Source organism: Chlorocebus sabaeus, chromosome 22, assembly GCF_047675955.1.
Source record: "Chlorocebus sabaeus isolate Y175 chromosome 22, mChlSab1.0.hap1, whole genome shotgun sequence".
Taxonomy (NCBI): domain Eukaryota; kingdom Metazoa; phylum Chordata; class Mammalia; order Primates; family Cercopithecidae; genus Chlorocebus; species Chlorocebus sabaeus.
In genome coordinates this window covers 24,666,410-24,682,354 of record NC_132925.1, presented here as the reverse complement: position 1 = coordinate 24,682,354, position 15,945 = coordinate 24,666,410, and positions in this window count along the sequence as shown.

Here is a 15,945-nt window from a genome sequence, read left to right as displayed (position 1 = left end):
ACTGTGTATTTATTCTTATTTTTTATGAGTTAAAATATGATTTTCTTTATAAAATAGCTTTATGATATATTTTTGAAATGCATAGATATGTGTATAGCATGCAGTCTGAGATAGCTTAGTGTGCTATAAGAGCAATGAAATAGGAACCTGCACCCCTAAGCTTAAGTGCTTTCTTTGCTTTACCTCACTCCATCTCTATCTGTCCATTTCTTCACTTACTCATATACTCCTACCATCACCACATAAAAAGAAAGAAAAAGAAAAAACTGAGGATCTTCTGGATGCACCTAGCAAGCTAGCAAAGAAATGACTTAATACAGATGTTTAATCAATGTGTTTATTTGCCATCTTTGAATTTCTCATAGCACCTAGAATTATTCCTTGCATATAATTGATAAAATATGAATTTTATGAGTGGATTGTTGAATTGTCTACTTGCTCTATAAATTCAGATTATTCTCATTTTGGTATTCATTGAATTGGTTTCAACATAATTTAAAGAAATAAGGTAGATTTTTGCAGATAAAGGAATAATAACCAATGAGACATATGACTTAAATTTAGCGCATATACAACATAAATGCCTTTTGACCTCACCATGTTCTATGTTACAGGAAAAATCACATTAGTTTCGCCATCTAAAAGTCTTACATGTCAAATGGACATATCCTAGCCCTTGCTTCTCATCTTTTAGCAACTGTCTACAGTTCCACACCCCTCTGAGGCACGGTTTCTTTTGAACCCATCAGCATCTGTACCTCCAGCATGTAGTTGGCTGTATTAATTCCTATAGCTATTGCTGCTGTTTTGGGCCCCACTGAGGCAACACAGATGGTGGCTCTGACTCATAGTTACCTCAATCGCCTCTAGACACTGCTGTTCTTGATTGCAATGCTCATTATCTCCTCCTGGTGAACTCTGAATGTCCCCTTTTCTCCAAGTGTTTAGGGTCTCTGTGGATTGGGGAAGGGTTTGGCAGAAATGTTGAATCTAAATGGAATCAAATGCATCCATACCCTGAACCTAAAGCAACTGTCACCTTTAACTCGGGACACCCCCTTTTCAAAAATTTGCACTGTCAGATATACTTTTCAATTCTTAGGAAATTTCTTTCAAGTATACTTCATGATCTTTCTTTCTCTCTTTCTCTTTCCCTCGCTCCTTCCTTCCTTCCTTCCTTCCTTCCTTCCTTCCTTCCTTCCTTCCTTCCTTCCTTCCTTCCTTCCTTCCTTCCTTCCTTTCTTTCCTTCCTTTTCTTTCTTTCTTTCTTTCTTTCTTTCTTTCTTTCTTTCTTTCTTTCTTTCTTTCTTTCTTTCTTTCTTTCTTCTCTTTCTTTCTTTCTTTCTTTCTTTCTTCTCTTTCTTTCTTTCTTTCTTTCTTTCTTTCTTTCTTCTTCTTCTTTCTTTCTTTCTTTCTTTCTTTCTTTCTTTCTTTCTTTCTTTCTTTCTTTCTTTCTTTTCTTTCTTCTCTTTCTTTCCTTCTTTCTTCCTTTCCCTTTCTCTCCATCTTTTCTTATCTTTTCTTTTGTTTCTTTGTTTCCTTCCTTCGTTCCTTTCTTCCTTCCTTCCTTCCTTCCTTCCTTCCCTCCCTCCCTCCCTCCCTCCCCCTTCCTTCCTTCCTTCCTTCCTTCCTTCCTTCCTTCCTTCCTTCCTTCCTTCCTTCCTTCCTTCTTCTTTTTGTACAATCTGTATTCCTATGGAATACGCAAATATGCTGGTATATTGGTAACAATAAATCCCAATTTTGCTCACGAGATTTAAGGGGATATGATTAGAGGTAGAGTATATGTACTTAGGTATCACTATACATTTTAAAGTAATTGAGATCTTACTTTACTGAAAGCAGAAATAAAAATTTCAGAGGATTGTTTATTCTTACTGAGTTAGCAAATTCATATATGTATCTGAAATGTTCATAGAAATGTACTAAAATTATTCTTTAGGTTAAATGTACTCTTCTTTATATACAATTGTGGTGATTTTTAATATTTTAACAAATAAGAAGTTGCTTTTGAAGCAAATCATCTGAAATATTAAAGTGCCTCAGTACATGTTTTAAGATTCCCGAATGATATTTTATACTTATGTAAACAGTTTTATAAACCATTCCATTTTTTCAGCAGAGATCTGGAACTATATTTCATTTCTGTTTCTCCATACCCCTGTCCACTCACATGCAATTTTTTTTTTTTTCCCTGTGGAATGTTTAAACTTGCTGAACAGCATTATAATATATCGCCACAGTAAATTATCACACTGTACAAATGTATCTTAGAACATGTGTCATGCTCCAAGTAAAACAGAAATCTCTGTTTATCTGGCCACCAAGGAAGACTTAATACATTTTGAGTGTTTAATTCGCTGTATGTTATGAAAGCTTTGTATCCAGAAAGTATTAATTATAAATGAATATTTCTTTTTCTAATCAAATGTGAAGAAATGTCTTTAAATTCCCAATCTCTTATAACTCATCTGATTGAAAATATTTGGACACCTAAATAGCTAAAAATATTGTAAGCTCTTTATTTAGTATATTGAAATAAACTTAAGCTATTCAATAAAAATTAGGAGAAATTTTTGGGGTATATTTTTGGTTTCAAAGTTAGCTTTCATTTTTTATATGTGTTAATACCTACAGTCTAATTAAATACTAATACCAATCCTAAGTCTGTGATGTGACTGTTGTCTTTTTTCATGGCATGGGTACAAAAAATTAACATGCATAAATTGGTGTCCAATATATATATGCTGTCACATGGGGTTGAATTTATCTGCAGGGATTCAATAAGGCATTTTTATCAATTTTTTATGTCAACCACTTTCTGTGCCATGAGAACAAACCCTCCCTCCATAACCTTGCATAAAACAATCTTTAATCATATAACCTTTTAGCATTTGCTCTAAGTTTCCTCTTCCTTCAACCAGTGCAAACACAAAAGTTGCTCTTATATCCAGGCTAGTAGGAGAGACAATAGCTGGCATTGTCCCAGTATGAACGGGTTATCCGAAAAGAGAGTGCCTATGTTGGAATCCTTATTTAATTTGAATGTGGGGCTCCTAGACACTACTCACTTCACAGTGGAAATAAATTTTGAGGCATTTTAAGCATATTGTATACATTTCTAGTATTGCAATTGATAACTCAGAATCATCTATTACTATGAAATGTTTTCAATTTGTTTGTTTTTAATGTTGGCCCTCCTCTATGATTATTTCACACATGAGAAAATAATGCTTAGAAAAGGTACTTGTTGGATTTATGCTACAGTCCATAGCCCTGATTTTCTTTGTTGTTGTTGTTTTGCTGTGTTTTGTTGAACTTTAAAGTTCAGAGGTACATGTGCGGTTTGTTACATAGGTGAACTTGTGTCATGGGGGTCTGCTGTACAGATTATTTCATCAACCTAGTATCCATTCGTTATTTTTTTCCTGATCCTCTCCCTGCTCCCACTCTCCACCCTCTGATGGTCTCCAGTGTGTGTTGTTCCCCTCTATATGTCCCTGTGTTCTCATCATTTAGCTCCCACTTATAACTGAGAACATGTGGCATTTGGGTTTCTGTTCCTGCGATAGTATGCTGAGGATAATGTCCTCCAGCTCCGTCCATGGTCCTGTAAAGGACATGATCTCATTCATTTTTAAAATGCACATGTGTGTTCATCTCAGTACTGTTTACATTAGCAAATACATGGACTCAACCTAAATGACCATCAGTGGTAGACTGGATAAAGCCCTGATTTTCTGGTCTGTTACTTGGTCTTGAAATCTGAAAGCTAATGGTACAGGCTAAACTAAATCATGCCCCCTACTTCTAACTATGTACAACTAGGGTATAGTCCCACTTTATAATTGATTGGAAAGGAGTACATTAAAGGATAATGAAGAATGATGTAGCCCATCTCTGTTATATATTGGCCTCCACTGAAAGTGTTAATTGTTGAATAGAAAGTAAAATTTTATTTTGGTTATGAAAACTTCTGATATCATTGAAATATTTGTCTGTGGTCTATGGGTATTTTAGAAAAGCAATACATGTTAAAATTCATGAATAGATTAATATGATAACTCACAATTTTCTAACACCAGTATCTGTACCCCGGAAAGAAGTTCATTTTCAGATCTAATGCTTTTGGTACACTCAATTGTTTCACCCCAATTCATTTCTGACTGAATTACAATGGCATTATCCCTTAAACCACGTGCTACCCACCTCCCCTGACCATGCAACTTGCCTCACTGCTTTGGTGGTTTTCCTAAGTAGAGTGTTTTTATACAATGTCTCTCTCTCTCTCTCTGTCTGTCTGTCTGTCTCTCTCTGTCTTTCTGTTTCTCTCTCTCTCACACACACACACACGCACATGCACCCCTCCTGAGTCATCTTGCATAAATTTCTTTACTTCACAGCACAGCATAGAAATTGATTATGCTTTTTTTCTCACATAGTATGCACTTAATTTTACATTCTTCCTTTTTCTCTGGTCCCTACAACTCCTAGTACTTTTATTAATCGTCATTCAGTATATCAGTTGTAAAATGGTTTACCACCTGTATTAGTTTCCTGAGGCTGATGTAACAAATGTCTACAAACTGGGTGACTTAAAACAACAGAAATTTAATCTCTGCCTGTTCTGAAGCCAGAGGTGTGAAGTCAGTGTGTCAGCAGGGCCCTGATTCCCCAAGAGGCTCTAAGTGAGGATTCCAATTTTTGCCTCTTCCAGCTTCTGGTCACTGATAGCTTCATCACTCCAGTCTCTCCTTCCATGACCTAATTGCCTTTGCTCTTTTGCCAATCAAATCTTTCCTTGATGTCTTTTATAAAGACACTTATTCTTGAACTTAGGGCCCACCATGGTAACCCAGGATGACCTCATTCACATCCTTAATTTAATTACATTTGAATAGATGCTTTTTTCCTAATAAGGTAACTTTCACTAATTCCAGGGTTTTGATACAGAAATGTTTTAGGAGACCATATTTCTGCCTACCACGCCAACATAATTATTACTAACCATAAGTGTTTTCCCTCCACTCATATGAATAAAAATAGTAAATTCAAACTGTTTTTGCCTTAAAAATAGAGCATACTAAACTTCCAATATTTTCATGGAGAGATTGCTATACACCTCTGAAGTAGAGACTCAAAACCAGGATCAGTGCCTGGAGAATTGGCTATCAGTGAAGCCTGCTAAATATGTAAGTGTACATTGTTTTAAATAAATTAGAAATTATATAACAAAATTCGACTACTGCTGTGAAATCAGAAGTAATTTTTGACTTGATATATCTGAATCCTTAGTGATATGTAATGTCCAGTTAAAAAGAAACAAAGATAAAGTGTACACATATGCCAGAGCTGTCTCCAATAAGCAAAGAAAGTCAGACGTACTTAGGAGTCTCAAATATGTCCTCAAATGAAAGGGCATATGTATTGTGTGGCTATTATAGATTCATATGATGCTAACAAATAACACATCTCCTGATGCTGTTTCAAATTTTATATATGTATGTGTGCGCGTGTATACACACATTTAAATATATATATGTGTATACACGTGTGCGTGCACACACACACCCCCCCAAGTTTAATCACTCTCAGAAGTAATATGCTATCAATTAAGAGCAATATGTTTGAGATCTACCTTTGGCTTTGGTTTTGTCATATTTCATCCTCGTGCATAGGTCTCAGCTCTGAAGTATAATAAGCAACAATATTGGAAGTAAAATCAACCTTTAGTTCTGGAAACAATGTGCATTACTTTATTTCTTCATATAAATGAGGGGAAAATACTTGAGATCGATAATGATTATGTTGGAGTGATAGGCAGAAATATGGTCCCCTTAAGAATATCTACATCAAAACCCTGGAACTAGTGAAAGTTACGTTATTAGAAAAAAGCATCTATTCAAATGTAATTAAATGAAAGACGTTGATGGGATCCTCCTGGATCATGATCACCGGCTCTCAATCCAATAATAAGTATTCACTTTCTATATGTGTGTGTGTATATGCATGTGATAGGTGTGTACATGCAGCAATTAGACTTCATTAAGTGTAATTATTGCATTCTTTTTTATTTAGCATCATTCTGTATGCACTATTAATAATGGTGACTGGTTACTTTTCGTGGTCACTAGATCAATAGAACCCCACAATTCTAGAATGCTACCGAATTGTGTTTTGCTAGAAGACATATATTTCAGTGTATGAGTGGCATGAGAGCCATCTGAGTTAAAAAAAAAAAAAAAGAGCAATAATTTAGCTAAATATAGGGGTAATAGGTAAGTGGCTACTATATTCTGAGTCATTTCATTTTCACATATTTCAGAAGCATAAGGAGATGTTCAGATGACAGTTTGCTGTGTGAATAAATAATAATTCTATCTTTGTCCATCTCCTGCTTTTACAAAGATCTGCTGAGAAAATTTGAGAATATGTGTGAATGCTTCAGAAGTGTCATTTTGGCTTTTTACCCAACATTTTCAAAGAAATAATAAATGGCAGTGAGAATAGCATGTTGGTATTCAAAATATTCATCAACTTACTCCTTTAATGTATAAAGTTATTAGCTTCAAGCAATTAATTGTCTTGTATTTTTGGAATAATGGACATGTTAATTTTAATGACCAATTTAGGAAATGATCTTCTTGAGGTCACTGAGGAGATAATCTCATCTGGCATCATATTAATTCTTATTTGATAATGATTATTCTCTTCCTTCTGAAAATGGCCAATTACATCAAGGAAATGGTGTCCAACAGAATGTTTGTTTTAAGGAATAACAATGAGGCAAGAAGTGGACTTGAGTATTCAGTATAAATTTTAAGTATTTATTATTCCATTGACTCCCTAAAATCAGGGACTCTCTCTGCTTAAGGACAACTTGCTTGAGACATTATCATTCTGGTATAGACTTTTTTTTTTCTGGAGAAATTAATCTAATGCCACGTGAATAATCATCTTTACTTATGAACCATAGTGTTAACAGTATCTTGGTCATGACCATCTTGGTACTCATCCTCTGTAAGGCTAAATTGATTAACATTATTATGGTTACGTACATTTGAGCTATAACATCTACTACAATCTCTAAGTTAAAACTTGATCTCCAGCCTGTTGGCTCATGTCTGTAATCCCAGCACTCTGGGAGGCCAAAGCAGATATAGATCGCTTGAGCCCAGGAGTTCGAGACCAATCTGGGCAACATGATGGAATCCTGTCTCTAAAAAAACACCAAAAAAAAAAAAAAAAAAAAAAGTTAGCAGGGCATAGTGGCACATGCAGTAGTCCCAGCTACTCAGGAGACTGAGGGGGGAGGATCACCTGAGCCCCAGGATATCAAAGCTGCAGTGAGCTGAGATCATGCCACTGCACTACAGCCTGGCCAACAGAATAAGATGCCATGGGCCAGAGGGAGGCGAGGGAGAACTTGAGAAAAACTATAATATCTGTTTGAGAAGACTTAACATTGAAAGCAACTATCTGAGTAAATCACAGCAGCTTTATAAAGCGATATTCATATATGTAAACATGTGCCTCTATGAACTACCAATCACTGTGAGGAGCTATTGGAATCTCTTCAGCTCTAACGAGGCTTGAACTGAGTTGGGCTTCACGGTTCTCCTTGGTTTCATGGCGGCATTTTGCATGGCATTACATTTTCTCAGTATTTGGAATCTTATAAGATTTTGCTACTATTATTTCAAAAAGACCATCTTCTACTCTTGCTTTTAGAACTGCCTCTATTTCTATCATTAAAATCTGTGCATTTTCAGGCTATACAGCTTGGTTTCCTTCCGATTCCTTTCTTGTACTTTATGCTAATTTGGCTAAAGTTCACTGAAAAAGAATTTAAAGTCTTACAGATTGTGTAAAGCTGGTTGCTTAATTTGCTCTGAGACTTGGACCTGTTATTTCATTGAGCCTTAGTTTTCTGATCTCTGGGCTGTATCTAATAATATCTACTGTGTAGTTTCACCATTATTTTCATGATAAAAGATCATCCTGATAATAATCCAATAACCTAGAATTTATCATGCTATTATTATGACACATTAAAATAGGACAACCTATTTTAATAGGGAAACAACTATTTAGTTTTATTTTTTATTCTGTGAAACATCAATATTTTATTTTATCTTCTGGGGATATTTGATGATTAATCTCCTCTCTGTTCTTGCTTTTATGGGCTCTCTTGTTTAATCCTGAAAATGAGAAAGGGAAGTAACATTTAAGAAAAATTGAGACTTGGGGTATTCATTGGGCATTTAAGAAAGAGTGAACTGTGGAGGAATAACAAAATTTTGTGAAGGAAATTGTAGGAAGGAACAAAGAAAAACAGAGCAAACAAAGTACATTTGGGAGGCTGGAAACCGATTTCATGTCAGTTAGGTGCTCTGACCTAGAGAAGAATCACTATGAGCAACCCCATTTGAAAGTCCTAGAGGCCCAGGGAAATTTAGCATCCCAGACCACTCAGCTTCATTGGAGCATGAACCTCTCATCCCTGTACCATGTCTTGTTCAGTGGTTACTCAATTGGTTGTATGGAAGACTTCCCTACCTCTGCTCCTGTTCACTGAACAGCAGGAATGATAGACCCCTTGTAAAAAGGGTGTTTCTGTGTTTCTGTCTGTGTGGACAATTCTCCTCAGATGTCTATAAGTAAACTAGAAACCTAGTAAAGTAGTAACAGGGGAAGTCTTGCACTGTACTTGTACTTGGAAAAATAGTCTAAACAAGCTTAAAATCTCCAAAATGGAAAGAAAGCGATTAGTGACGCTTCAAGGACATTTGTCCTTAGAAATTATCCTGCATTAGAAATAACTCTGCATTTCCACATATAGCCATATATTATCTTGTAATTTATTAGAATTTCTCCTTTAACAAGCCTCTCTCTTTCTCTCTTGTTTGCTTGAATACAGATTCAGTGACATAATTCCTATCCGTTAGGATACTCCTTTCTGGTTACAGAGCAAAGATTACTGGTCTCCTCCTTTTGATATTTTCAGCTTTGTTGACATTTGAAATTTGTTGGGAATTAATCACTAGGCAGTCATAACTTATATAGAGAACTAAGCAAAGAGCAGGATACATCATAGATAATCAATAAGAATGTGCCTGCACCCTTGTGACCAATTCTGACCTCATCTTGACTTTATAATTTTGGGTTCTTAATGATGCAATAATTTCCAATTAGCATACCAGGCTAAGTTCAACCTCAGGGTAAAGACATAAAACTCATATTTCTATTTTTTTTTTTTAGCCTGTGATCATTAAATAAAAGCATTTTAAAATTTTTCTGCTTACTCCTTGTGAGTGACAGGAATGTCATACTAAATCACTTTCCTAACTCTGTAAAACACAAAACACATCATGCTTTGGTCCTTCTCCAGTAGGTTTACTGCACCAAAAAGATACCTACAGTCTCCCCATACCTGTGTTGATAGCATTAAGGCTGCTGTAACTGAAAAGACCCTGGGAAATAAATTCATTCTTATGCAAGATGTGGCAACATCTATTACATTTTTTAATTGTCCCTTTATGTAGCACTCATGCTGTCAGATTCAGGCCACATGCTGCTATGTGTTTCTATATTGAATTTTTTTTTTTTTTTTAATAAACAAGCTGCTAACACAGTTGTCCTTCTTAGGAAAAATAAAGGCTTAGCTAAGAGAAAGTATTTTTGTGTTGGAGGCCTCAACATCTGTATTTAAATATAGACTAAACTTCTTTTTCAAACTGGAATTGATGTTGACAGCTTATTTTTTCCCCTACTGATAATGGGTAAAGTGCCTGTCTTGTGGCACTAATTTTAGAGATCTAAGTTTATTTGAAATTAGTCAAACCAAAGACCATAAATGTTAATGAGAGAAAACATTGTTTACCTTAAAATTTGGATACGGTTTGCATTGTTGACAGAAGCCAAAATGTAGGGTACTTCTGGGAGAGCTGACACATTGGGAAGTAGAAAATCCAAATATAAATGAAAAGTAGTAAAACATTGTGTTTGTAGTTGTTTGTTATTTGGAGATTTTTGTCAAAGATAAAAATATGTCCTTCTTGAAATGTTACCTCATTTTAAAAACTCATTTTGACTCATTTTTTCCTTTGAAATTTTCTAAAATTTTTAACCACTGAAAGTAGTGAGTAAATAGGAAAGTATCACAGTTTTTTAAATATAAGAAAAAAACTCTATCAGCTTCTCCAATGTATATCACCTATATCCTAGCCTGATAGGAAGACAGAGATTTTACAGTTTCTTAGAGACATTCATATCTGATTCTAGTTCATTTAAGTTCATTTGATTTCTAATTAAAAAAAAAAAAAAGAAATTTGTGCCTAAAAATGTGCTGGCTGAATGGGACATATGCACACTATTTGGTTTAATATAATTTTATTTCAAACAACATTTATTATGTGTCTACAGGGAGATAGTATGGTCTCTTATATAGCTTAAAAACCCATTAAGGAATAAATACGTCATTAATTTCAAAAATATTTAGTGTTGTCAAGTGCCAGAATGTATGAAAAAGCTATAGGGAATCACAATAAGAATAACAGACTTTAGACTTGGAGACATTTTTTGTAGTATTTGAGAAACTGGTTGTATTTTTAAGACAAATAAGATTTAATAGTGTGTCCAGAGTTGGTTTGCTTCCAGTGGGTTCATGGTCTCACTGACTTCAGGAATGAAGCCGCAGACCTTTTGGTGAGTGTTACAGCTCTTAAAGATGGCACGGACCCCCAAAGGGTGGGTGGTAGCAAGGTTTATTGGGAAGAACAAAAGAACAAAGTTTCCACAGCCTGGAACGGGACCCCAGTGGGTTGCCGCTGCTGGCTGGGGTGGACAGCTTTTATTCCCTTGTTTGTCCCAGCCCATGTTCTGTTTTGGTCCTATCAGAGGGCTCTTTTCTCAATCCTTCCTGTGATTGGCTACTTTTAGGATCCTACCGAATGGTGTGTTTTGCAGAGTGCTGATTGGTGTGTTTTACAGAGCACTGATTGGTGGGTTTTACAGAGCACTGATTGGTGCATTTTACAATCCTCTTGCTAGCTACAGGGTGCTGGTTGGTGCCTTTTACGATCCTCTTGTAAGTCAGAAAAGTTCTCCAAGTCCCCACTCAACCCAGGAAGTTCAGCTGGCTTCACCTCTCAATAGTATAGACGAAAAGAGATAGTATTCCAACAAAAATGTTAATAGGTATAAATAAAGGGTCAACAAAGAAAACTATGTTAGGAGAACAAGAAAATATATTATCCAGATGTGCATAGTGGACAGAAGATTGAACAATAAATTGGAGAGGAATGTGAATACAAAAGTGGCTGCTTTCAATCCACATCTTCTTATAATTATTGCTCCAAACCGCATTCTGCCTATTCAAATTTAATTTTATTTTATCAAATAAATTTAAATTTTAATCTAAAATTGTACATTTATACATGCACACATATATAGGAACACATATGTATACACACGCATAGTTAAATAGCAGTAAATATTGTATAAAGAGAAGCAACAGAAAGATGGGGTGCCTCTTCTCTCCCTGTTACACTAGCCTGCTCTTTCTAGAGAGACAGCCACTTTCAATAATCTTAGCTGACGATTTTGATATTTACATACATGTTTCCAATTAATATGAATATATTACTTTTATATATCTACCTTCAAATCACCTATGGTCTTTCTATTCACCATCACAAATTTTGACTATATGTTTTTTTAGTCATTGCTGATCCAAGTAATATAGCATGATTATCTTTCTTCTCGTTGCTTTTCCTGGAGTTAATATTTCCTCATTTAAAAAAATACAATTCTGAATTTTCTTCCCATTCTCTCCAACAGCTGTTGAAAGTAAATTTCCACATAAACCTATCAGTTAACCATTTCTCACCCAGAGACCTCCTTTCCTGGATTGTTCAATTGGATTGATTGCTTTCAGTCCTATTTAACTGCTTTTGATCTTGGACTTCCCATTAGCTATCCACTGTGTAGGATCTTCTTACCTAAATCCTGTGTGTATCAGTCAGGGTATGCTAACTGCTGAAATGAACTACTCAATGATTTTAGTGGCTTTAAATAATAAAATAGTATTTCACACCCACTTCTTATCTAACTTAGGTCAGAGTGAGGACTCAGCTCCAAAAGCTGAGACTGACTCTGCACTATGGGCATCTGCTGACATCTAGATTCCTGCACAAAATTTTCTACATGTGCCTGGCAGTCAAAAAAAGAGGAAGAGTATGGAGAAAACTAAGACATCATTGAGGATCAGATCTGGAATTAACATACCCTACTTCTGCCAACATCCACTGAACCTCAGAATTTTGGAGATGCTGCTTCAATGCCTTAGCAACTAGTATTGTTCTTAAGAGCATTGACACTTTTTCAATAGGTAATTCTTTCTGTAGGTTGTGTGTATGTGTGTGCGTACGTGTGTGTGTATATGTGTATAAATTATTTGAAGAGTTAGAAGGGCCAGGCGCAGTGACTCACGCCTGTAATCCCAGCACTTCGGGATTGAGTCACAAGGCGGGTGAGTCACAAGGTAAAGAGTTCGAGACCAGCCTGGCCAACATGTAGAAACCCTGTCTCTACTAAAAATACAAAAATTATCTGGGCATGTTGGTGGGCTCCTGTAATCCCAGCTACTCAGGAGGCTGAGGCTGGAGAATTGCTTGAACCTTAGAAGCAGAGGTCGCAGGGAGCCGAGATCGCACCAGTGCACTCCAACCTGGGTGACAGAGTGAAACTCTGTCTCAAAAAATAAAATAAATAAAATAAATAAATGCCTTGAAGTCCATACCTCCTTTAAAACATTTTTTGGTGTTATGGATTATACAATGATCTGCTTTAGTGTGGGTTTTTAAAATTTATTTTAATACTTAAGAGTCCCTTTCTATTTAGAGGTTCAATTGTTAAGTTCAGGGAAATATTCAAGAATGTATTTGAAAAGTCCTTCCTACTTCACTTTTCTGTCTTGTATTTCAGGAACTCCTTCTAAAAATGGATTAATCCCATAATTTTCTGTTCTTTGTCTACTATTGTTCATATTTCCCTTTGTGTTTGTCTGCCTAGGTGATTTTCTTGACCCTTACAAGTATTCTAAGAATATTTTATTTTGACTATATTGTTCTACCTTTGATTTTGATTTTCTTTTTGACATTTAAATAATTTTAATCAAGTATTTCATTTGCCCTAATCACAAGTCAAAACTCCTCAGTAAGTTATATGATATACACAGATAAATCTTTCCTCCATTTCTGCTCTCTCTGCCTTGTTCTTTCTCTCTCCCATATGTAGTAATTATTATCAATTCCATTGTTACTTCTCGTAAATAAAAGCAGATGTGTATGTCGTTTTGGGGGCATATAAAGAAAAAGATTGTTATCATCCCAAATCCCACCTAAAATTCTAAAGTTAGTTTTTTAGATACACTGTTTTGTACCTTGATCTTTCTCTTTATTATAAGCTGTAGATACACCTAAATTAATAGAGGAAGACAATTTTTTATTCTTTACTGTGGATGTACAGTACCAGTATACATCAGGCTTTCTCAACCTCAGCACTATAACTACAGTCAATCTTTGGTATTTACAAGAAGAGAGAGGCAATATTTGTTCCAGGACCCCCTACAGATACCAAAATCCCTGAATGTTGAAGTCCCTTTTATAAAATGTTACAGTATTTGAATATAACCTATGCAAATCCTTCCACACATTTTCAATCACCTCTAGATTGCTGGTAATAACTAATACAATTAAATGCTATATAAATAGTTGTTATATGGCATTTTTATTGGTATTATTTTTATTGCTGTATTGTTATTTTTTATTTTTAAATATTTCAATTTGTAGTTGGTTGAATCAGGATGTGAATCGTGCTGATATGAAGGACTGATTATATTTTGTACCAAATACTATTTCTTGTGAGGAGTTTGCAGGTACATTGTGGAAAATTTACCAGCCTGTACTGACTAGAGGCCAGTAGGATCCTTCCCTTCAATTATGACAATCAAAAATCTATCTAAACATTGCCAATTATATTGTAAGGAGCAAAATCATCTCATATTGAGAACCACTGGTATAGATATGACACTTGTTATTTATTTATTTATTTACTTATTTATTTATTTATTTTTGAGAAAGAGTCTGATTCCCATCACTTAGGCTGGAGTGAAGGTGATCTCGGCTCACTGCAGCCTCAGCTTCCTGGGCCCACATGGTTATCCCATCTCAGCCTCTTGAGTAGCTGGGACTACAGGCCCACACCACTATATCCAGGCAATATTGTGTGTGTGTGTGTGTGTGTGTGTGTGTGTGTCTTTTTATAGAGACAGGGTTTCTCCATGTTGCTCAGGCTGGTCTGGAATTCCTGGGCTCAAGTGATCCACTCACCTTGGCCTCCCAAAGTACTGGGATTACAGATGTGAGCCAGGGTGTCTAGCTAAGTTTTGTTATTGTTGTTGCTTTTTTTCTACAGTTCTCCTGTTATTGGACATTCGTGTTTTTTCCTAACTCATTTTTCAGTACAAATAGTTCCATTATAAATAATCCTGAAATACATGTTTTTATACCTAAACAGGTAAAATAGATGCTTGTGAGTTGTTAGCCAGCTATGTTTTTTTGTTGTTCAAGGTTCTAATATAAATATTCTTATCTGTACTGGGAGCCAGTTGGTGCACCTTGAATTCCCATTAATACTTCCAATTCATATTTAAATTGTTAAATTTGTATTTAACAGTGCTTTGCATTATAACCTTTTCTATAAGCTGAAAGTCTTGTTCTCTTCCACATTAACAAATTTAAGTAATTTTATGAACTTCTTTAATCACAGATATACCTACATGCAGATATACTATTGTTTGGTTATTGTTGTTCTTGCTGTTGTTGTTTTCAACAGTTCTCCTATTATTAGACAATTGAGTTGTTTCATATATGTATATGTGTATATGTTTCATATGTACATATATAAAACAACCCAGTTGTACATATATACACACGTATGTGTATACATAATATATATTCATGAATATATATGTATTCTTATGTATATACAAGCATGCTCTATGTTATATATGTGCATTTGTGTTTGTTTCAAAATATAAAATTACTTATAAGGATATGAATATTAAATCATTTTAAGACTTGTATTTTATTTTATTTTAGGATATATGCTACAAGATATATTGTGTAAAATTACCATTTTGAAAGTTAACTGAATTGAAATCTCCATTTAGTTAGGTCACCAATTTGCTCTTCCATTTAATCTTTTAAATTTTAAGAGTTTTAAAAATATTTAAATGTTTTGTGTAAAACATTTAAACATGAAAAACATTAAATTTTTTAAAATCTTAAAATCAAAATAGGGTTCAAAAGTCAAATATACAAATAAGGTATATTTAAAGATTTTAGATCCTGTGTTCATTCTGTTTTCTATCTTTGCCAGTCATTTTGCTTGTTAGCTTTGCTTTATTTTTCTATGTAAAACAAATAAATATGTATGTATTTATATTCCTTATCTTAAGTAATGTGATATATTTTTCTCACTTATTTTTTCCTTTTTTTTTTTTTTCACTAAATATATGCTAAAAATTGCTCATAGCAGTATGTTAAAATAGTCTCTTTTTTTTTTTTTTTTTTTCCAACCTGTGGAATAATGGAGACTACCGGTACATGTCACCACATCTGGCCAATTGTTTAAAAAATATATATATTGTAAAGACTGGATCTCACTATGTCGACCAGACTGGTCTCAAACTCCTGTCCTCAAGCAATCTTTTGGCCTTGGCTTCCCAAAGTGCTGGGTTTACAGGCATGAGTGACTGCTCCCAGCTGCCTTCTTGTTTTTGACCAGTGGTTAGCACACCACCATGTGTTTCTATCACAATTCATTTAAACAGTTTGGAAGGGAATATAGATGAAAACATGTGTTCAATCTGCCATTTGT